Source organism: Mastomys coucha, unplaced genomic scaffold (assembly GCF_008632895.1).
Source record: "Mastomys coucha isolate ucsf_1 unplaced genomic scaffold, UCSF_Mcou_1 pScaffold1, whole genome shotgun sequence".
In the NCBI taxonomy this organism is placed as follows: Eukaryota; Metazoa; Chordata; class Mammalia; order Rodentia; family Muridae; genus Mastomys; species Mastomys coucha.
In genome coordinates, this window is record NW_022196891.1 from 28573765 (window position 1) to 28581944 (window position 8180).

General features: G+C 54.6%; 1 protein-coding gene across 4 annotated transcripts in view; it reads right to left on the bottom strand.

The window, feature by feature from the left end:
• Nucleotides 1-8180, bottom strand: part of Cdk18 (cyclin dependent kinase 18) — a 32429-nt gene that overhangs the window by 10110 nt on the left and 14139 nt on the right. The window contains exon 1 of one of the 4 annotated variants that reach the window (XM_031382109.1): nt 4438-5035. The exons of the other annotated variants lie outside the window; for them this stretch is intronic. The gene's annotated coding sequence lies outside the window, so the exon portion shown is untranslated. Of the gene's footprint in view, nt 1-4437; nt 5036-8180 lie in introns of those variants that run through there. 4 annotated transcript variants of the gene reach the window in all.

The window sequence follows — 8180 nt, forward strand, 5'->3', positions numbered from 1 at the left end:
CCCCCGCCACAATCCTCCCGGTTTAAAGGATTACAGGTCAGTAACACGTTTGCTTTGCTTAACGATCACATCCTCCATTCTCTGCGAGCCTTGAAAAGGTCTGCTCCCTGGCACTCCACGCTCCTGACTGCCCCTACCCCAACTGAGCTGGGCCCTCGGGCTCTCCTGACCCAGGCCTGTGCCTTTCCAAGCAGAAGGCTCTGGTCCACACCGCCAGCTGAGCCCTCCTCTGCTGAGCAGCTTGCAGTCCAAGTCAGTTCAGCACACCGCCCGATGGAGCATCTCCTGCATAAGGCATGGTGCCGAACACTAGGTTACAGTAACTAAACACGACCCCTGTTCCCAAGGAACTCGGGTTAATGATGGCAAGCTGCTAAGGTGCCTCCCAGCCTCCTTGCCTTGCCCACCTGGGTCCCCCCTGGAGTCCCACACGAATTTCATCTCTTCTTACAGCCTCAGCCTGCTCTCTGCAGAACTCTATAAGAAGGCTCCCAGAAGACAGCCACCCTGCTACCTGCCTGCGTGTGTGTGACATCTAGCTGAAAGGACCCACGGAGGCTCTGTGGAGGTAACCAGGGACAGATGGGCTCAGTGACAAGGTTTGTCACACCCTGCCTGGTAACTCTCATGTCCAGCAAGACCGAAGGATGGCGATCACACTGAGTATATGTCCATTGTTGTCCAGGTGTGCTGAGTGCCGGGATGACCAGAAACATCAGAAAAAAAAAACAAAAACCAAAACCCAAACTACTAGTTTCTGGAACTGGGACCTGGGATCATGCTTGGGATTGAACCCAGGGCAAGGAAAATGCCACCTTTTCCTCACTATCAAGATTTTTATAAAAATTATGTGTGTATGTGTGTGTGTGTGTATATATATATCTGTATATGCGTGTATGAGACATGTATGCAGGCACCCCTGGGGGCCAGAGAGGGAGGTGAATCCTCTGGAGTTGGAATTACTGGCATCTGTGAGATGTCTGACATGGGCTCCAGGCAGAGGTCTCAGGTCCTCTGGAAGCACAGCAAGCAGCCTCCACCACCGAGCCATGGTTCCAGCCCGGTCTCCTTTTGCAATGGGTATTTTGATGTAGTCCTGGCTAGCTTTGAATTTTCAGTCTTCCTGCCTCAGTCTCTCCAGTGCTAGGATGACAGGCTTGTCCCTCCAAGACAGGTAAAAGATATATAGATATAGATATAGATATAGATATATATATATATATATATATATATAATATTGTAACCAATATATATATATATTGTTTTTTCGAGACAAGGTTTCTCTGTACAGCCCTGGCTGTCCTGGAACTCACTCTGTAGACCAGGCTGGCCTCGAACTCAGAAATCCACCTGCCTCTGTCTCCCAAGTGCTGGGATTAAAGGTGTGGGCCACCACCGCCCAGCAGAAGATATGTTTTTAAGACAGCCTCTCCAATAGCTGGCATAGCAACCATGTAGAGACATGGTTGGCAGGATCTGGGGTTCAGGTGTTCAGGTGAGAGCTGGCTATCAGCTCGCCCTTCCAAACTGCCATTTGGGTTAGGAGGGGACCCCCATAGACCTGCAGAGGATACAGGAAGGAGACAGACTCAGTGTGGCTAGGCAGGAGTCCTATAAAAGGGGACCTGCTCTGACCGGAGAACACATTTACACACTAGGAATAAGCCAAGAGCAACAGGGTGTGTGTGTGTGTGTGTGTGTGTGTGTGTGAGAGAGAGAGAGAGAGAGACCACAGCTGAAGGGACATGGGGTACACGGCCAAGGCCATTCTAGGGGATGCAAGGAACACATGCACACTTGGTTGCTCATGGCTTCAGCTCTAGCAGGAGGAACCAGAGCTGTCTAAGGGAAAAAAAAAAGTTCTCCCTCCAGTCATCCTCTGGTGTGGGCTTCTGGGACTGTGTGATGGATCGTTGGCTCAGGGCTCTCCCAGTAGCTGCCATGATTTACGCCCAGGCTTTTGTTCCCGGTGGATGACTTCGTCAACACAAGGACCAAGCCAACATCCCATCTGCTCCATGGTTCAGTTAGGAGCAAAGAGCCAATGAGTAGGGGACGGAATGGAGAGGAAAAGCTGGACATGCAGGACGGGGCCCCTGCTCTAGGCTCCAGGCTTGGCCTGAGCAGTGTGCAGGGCTGCTGCATAGCCATAGCAACCAGCTGTTCTCCTCTTGGAGAAGCAGCCAAGAGGAAATGGCTGACACTACGGCATGAGGAATGGAGGTTAGACATCACGATGGACTTCCTGATGGTGAACATGAGCGCAGGCAGCAGGAATGGTGACCAGAGCAGAGAGTGGCTACTTCTCTCTGCTGGGGACAATTAGGGCATTGAACCCAATGGGGTCTTGGGTGTGACAGGGCACTCGGGGCAGTGAATGGTTTGTTGTTCCCCAGCTCAAGACACAAGATGCCCTGATACAAGATGCTCTGTCACTGTTGCCTTGGGAGAATCAGCTCCTCAGATTTGGGGGCTAAGGGGGAAGGGCGACAGGAAAAAGGCCTGTCACCTTGGCGCTGTCTGCCCCTCATCCCCAACAGAAAGGGACAGAAAGGCTTAGTGTGACCCAGCCTGAGGCCCGCCCAGGGCCAGGCACAGTGTGGCCTTTGTCCCCAGGCCAAAGAGCCATCTGGGTCTGTCCCGTGCAACTGGTGCCAGGGAAAGAGAAGTGTGGTGCAGGGGTGCCACCCAGCAGGGTGTCATGGGGGGGTTCACAGCGGAGGCCCCTCTAGAGCTGTAGACTAGGTAGGCAGACCCTAGCCAACCGGCCTCCTACCTCGGGCCAGGTAAAACCTCCTCATCTCCTAGGCACGCAGCAGCTGCCCAGCACTTCCTGTTGGTGCCAGAGACAAGGGTGTCACAGGGGCAGGGAGGAGGAGGAGCCAGGCCTGAGAGAAAGAGAAGCCTTGCTAGGCCACTGTGCGCCATGAGGACACAAGAAAGGCTAGACTCTGAGGCCAGCAGGGAGCCAGTGAGGAGGAAAACGGTGTTTAGGGAGAGCTTTAGTTAGCACCCACAAACTGCAAGAAGGGATCGACCTGCTCAAATTGAGGTAACAATTTCTGGGGTGTCCGTGCATCATGGTGACCACAACACTCCCCCCTTTTAGCTGGGTCCTGTCCACTCCCTGAGACCTAGGTTGAAAATATTCTTTCCTACCTCAATCAAGAGGCAGGCAGGCAGGCATTCTACCACTGGCCTTGTACCTTTTGGTGGGGTAAGGATGTACGGGCAGGGTCGCAGAAGCCAATAGGTGCAGGAGAGGAGAATCCAGTGGGAAGGGGGGAGAGCAGAAGAGGTATGAGTTTGAACAGAGTGATCAGAAAGAGCTCCCTGAGGCTGGAGAGGTGGCTCAGTGGTTAGAGCACTAGCCGCTCCTCCAGAAGGCACGGGTTCAATTCCCAGCACCCACACAGCAGCTCACGATTCTATTTCTAGGGGGCTCTGATACTCCCACACAGACACGCATGCAGGCAAAACACCAATACATCTTAAAATAAAAATAAAATGATAACAAAGAGCTCCCTGAGAAGGTGAAGCTTTCCAGACCTAGGATGTGAAGCGAGCAGGGTCAGTGGGGGAAGAGCAGACACAAAGGTCCTGAGGCAGACCTGAGGGCTAGAGAGAGAGAGTCCGGGGTCGGGGTGGGGTCGGGGGAAAGCAGAGCAAGCTGTGCTGGCAATGTCAGCACCCAGGAGGATGGGAGCAGAGGAGTGGAAGAGACCTCTGCCTGCCATGTTAATAACAGACTGCCCGTGGGCAAGCAGCCCCGACAGGCAGTTCCTGAAGAGATCCAAGTGAGAGACAAAGGACTGGGCCGGGCACGTCCGCAGTGGAGGAGAGAAGTAGTGGCTGAGAGGGCAGGGGTAAGAAAGTGGTCAAGGACATGTGGCCTAACCAGTCAGAAACATGGGGCAGTCCCTGGTAGGAGCAGTCCCTGGTAGGTGTACTTGGGAACTTGGGTTAGGGTGAAAAGACCAGGGGTTGGAGGGAGTCAGTCAGTTTTGACATCAGATGACCTCTGAGTCTGAACAGCATCAGTATAGCCCATGGTGGCTCTTGGTACTGCTTCAACACAGCCCTGCCCACTGTCTCTCCCCACTGGCCTGCTGTCCCACACAGCCCAGGACCACCTCAGATATCGTCTATCCATGTCCTGAGTTTGGGACCCTATCCTGAAGAACAGAGGCTGAGGAGGTTAGCAGAACACACAGGGCGCTAGGAAGGAGCCAAAGGCAGGGTCAAATGTCACTTCGTAACTTCGGAGGCCAGCCCTGAGAATCCTCTGAGGGAACTCCTTCCAGGTACCCTGGGACCTCCTACCTGGACTCGAGGGCAGTTACCCAGCCTGCACCAAGCACTGTCAGGATTTGGACTTTCCTGACTGACCTCCCATTCCATTGGCCAGGCTGCCTCCCATGGCCTTTGTGCATGTACCTTGGGTCTGTTGGATCTTCAGTTTTGTCAGCTTCAGGTCCAGGACAGCTGGATGCCCTATGGCCAGTCGGGCCTAATATAGCACTTGTCCCCACACCAAGGCACTGTGATTCCTGTACTGCACCGGCACCATATAGCAGGCATCTGTGAACACCTACTCCATTCACAGCATTGGGGGAAGGGGAGCTGTTTTGGCATCAGTCTTGGCCTACAGCCAGAGGCTGAAGGATATAATACGGGGCTGTCGACTTTCTGAAGTTCAAGAAGGTTTGACCCTCAGTCCCAAAGGCAGACCGACGACTGGGAACTTCCCCATACCCTCTGCATCCCCATCGTATCCCTATCTCAGGCACTTAGCCACTGTGTGCCTTGGGGGAATTTTCAAGAACTAGAGGCAATGGCTGACCAAGTCCGCAGACGTCATAAGCAGGGCTCAAACACATTCACCTTCAGGGAAAGCTGTACTTCTGGGAGCGGGCAGGTCCCATAGCCTCCGCCAGCCACTGGACCAGACCCTGCTGGAGGATGAGGCACAGGGAAGTTGGCTGACCTTGTTGCCAGGGGCAACAGCAGCCACCAGAACTCTCCTCACTGACACCCTGTCCCAGCTGGATGAGAAAGGCTGTAGGCCTGGGGGCCTTCGGGGTGGCCAGAACCGAGGAGGACAGACAGGCCTGAAGTCACGCTGCCAAAGAACAGATGCTGTGGACAGTGACTGAACTCAGAGAACATTCCTACAGATTCTGGAATGCAGGAAGCGGGAGAAGGCCTTCTCGGGCCAAGCTGGGCAAAACCTACAGGAAGCCAGGTCAGGAGGCTAAGTGTTGGGCTCTGGGCCCTTGTAGCATCTTTTGTTTGGTTTTGGTGCTGGGGTGTAGGTCAGCGGTCAAAGGTGTATAGCATTTCATTATGACCAGAAAAATCTATGGCAAGAGCCACACGCTGTGTGTGAGCCTTACTCACCAAAATTCTCCATTGGTGTCAAAGAGCACACTGGCCACAGCCTGGAAGGCACTCACCCTATGTCTTAGTCTTGTCTGGAAGCAGAGGAAACGCCTAGCCTCTCATCCAACTGTGATGGGCACCTATGCTCAGCCTCAGCATGCTTCCAACACAACGCCCTGACATGCTAGAAATCCCTCCAGTGAGCCCTCACAGGAAGCACAAAGTCCAGGGCCCCGCCCACAGGCCATTGGTGTCTGCATCCAGTCTCCTCTTCCCCTTTTTCTTTCAGTGGTGTTTTTGAGACAGGGTCTCTCTATGTCATTGTGGCGCTCACTTATGTAGACCAGGCTGCCTTTGAACTCAACAGAGTCCTGCCTCTGCCTCCTGCGTGCTGGGATCAAAGGTGTGTGCGTGCTACCAAGCCCGACCCTCTTGTCCTTTGAGTCAGCTCTCAGCCCTTCGGGAAGGGTCCTATGCGGTTGGCTGTGCTTGCCACGCCCTCGCTCCACTGCTCTGCACACAACACCCTTCTGGAATGTCCTTCCTCATGCTCCCCCTTGGTACCGCCACCTGGGGGAGGTATACATAAGCATACCTCCGTCCTCCAGGTAAAATGAGAGGTGCTCTCCTGCCACCATCAGAGCAGCCTGGGACGCTCAGAACCAGGCGTGCTATCCCTCAGGACCGGAAAAGGGCCTTAGTTATTGTTTCCCCTTCCTGCCGTACACGCAGCAGCTCCCAGACTTGGCAGTTCCTCAGAAGGAATTAAACGGGTGGCTAAGAAGCCCACGGAGCCACCGACTCACAGCTTGAAGCGTCTCTCTCCTTAGATACGACACAACTTTTGGACTCCTCAAGGACAAAGACCGTACCGTGCCAATTTTGAGCTCCAGGACCTTGTGCCGTGGTAGTCAAGGGCTGGTGCCCTTCCTATCTCTTTCAGGCAGCTGGAGACCTATTTCTAGCTTTACCTTCTCCTTGGCCAGGCCAGCTTCAGTGAACACAGGAAGGTTGACCTGGCCCTGCTCTCCCTTGGGTATCCTAGGGCAAGCTGTACAGCGCCCCACCCCCAACACCGGACTCTCTTTCTTGACTCTCTTTGGCGTAAGAGGGGCCTGGATGGCAGTGACAGGCAGACCAGGGACCAGTTGCTCATCCTTCAGAGGTGGACTATGACCTCTCCCCACAGCGCCCCTGACATCTCCAGCCTGGGACTGTAGGGTCCCTGGCCATAGCATTGTGGCACACCTGGCAGAACACCCGACTCTAACAGTAGCTATCTGCTTCATTTCCTTGCTTGCCCGTGCATACACAAGCGCTGGGCCAGGAAGTGGTGGTGCGTGCCTTTAATCCCGGCACTTGGAAGGCAGAGGCAGGCAGATTTCTGAGTTGGAGGCCAGCCTGGTCTACAGAGTGAGTTCCAGGACAGCCAGGGCTACACAGAGAAACCCTGTCTCAAAAAGCCAAAAAAAAAAAAAAAAGACAAGTGCTAGGTCTACCCATCGCATCCCTCCATGGCCATGGTCTGCCCAGAGCCGCCTGTGAACGTGCAAAGGCTGGCTCAAGGGCCCCATTATGCCCTAGCCCTCCTGATCTGCATCAGTGGCAGTGAGGATGGGAGGGTGGGGCAAAAGGGACAACTTCCTGGCCAGCAGAAATTCTCACAGGGAGTCCCACGTGGAAGCATCCCAATGAGAGTGAGCAGTGAAAAGAACCAAATGCATTCGGCAGTCTCCGGGACTGTGGGATGGAGCTGGCACTGCCCTGGGGTCTCTTCCTGGATTCCCGCCATTTACAGGCAGATTATACCAGACGCTCACTCACAGGTGCTCCACTGGGCACAGACCTGGCTCCAACCCCTACAGATGGCCTCTTCTGGCTCCCTGAGACCCCATTCCTGGCCCTCCATGTAGATAGTACATCAACCCTCCTGATGTCCACTCTGTACCCCCTGGCTTCTTGGAGCTCAGGGACCTCTGCACATATAGAATCTAATAGCTTTTTCTTTGATGAGAGGAATGGGAGGGGAGTTGGCTAAGGCCTGCCTGGAATCTTCAAGGAGATTCTGGGGTTCCTGGTGATAAGATAGGATATAGTGCCCTCTCCTCTGTCAGCTCTGGGCCTGGTAGACAGAACAAACTCTCCATCTGGGCTGATAGGGTCTTCCTCAATCTTCCCCACTCCCAAACTCTCAACTAAAGTGCCACCTCATCGAGAAGCAGGGAGTATATGATCATACCACGGGCAGGAGCAGGGGCAGGAGGAGGAGGAGCAGGAGGAGGAGCAGGAGGAGGAGCAGGAGGAGGAGCAGGAGGAGATGGAGCAGGAGGAGATGGAGCAGAAGGAGGAGCAGGAGGAGGAGCAGGAGGAGGAGATGGAGCAGAAGGAGGAGCAGGAGGAGATGGAGCAGGAGGAGGAGCAGGAGGAGATGGAGCAGGAGGAGGAACAGGAGGAGGAGTAGGAGGAGGAGCAGGAGGAGATGGAGCAGAAGGAGGAGATGGAGCAGAAGGAGGAGCAGGAGGAGATGGAGCAGCAGAAGGAGGAGAAGGAGCAGGAGGAGGAAGAGGAACAGCAGGAGCAGAAGGAGGAGCAGGAGGAGGAGCAGGGACAGAGTAGGCCCAGCCCCCACCACCCACAGTCTCCGCTCCCACTCAAAGCTCTCTTATTCCTCTCCTGCTCCTCTTGGCAGCCCACCTTAAAGAACCTCTTTGACCTCACCCAAAAGATTCCCCAAGCCGGGCGGTGGTGGCGCACGCCTTTAATCCCAGCACTTGGGAGGCAGAGGCAGGCAGATTTCT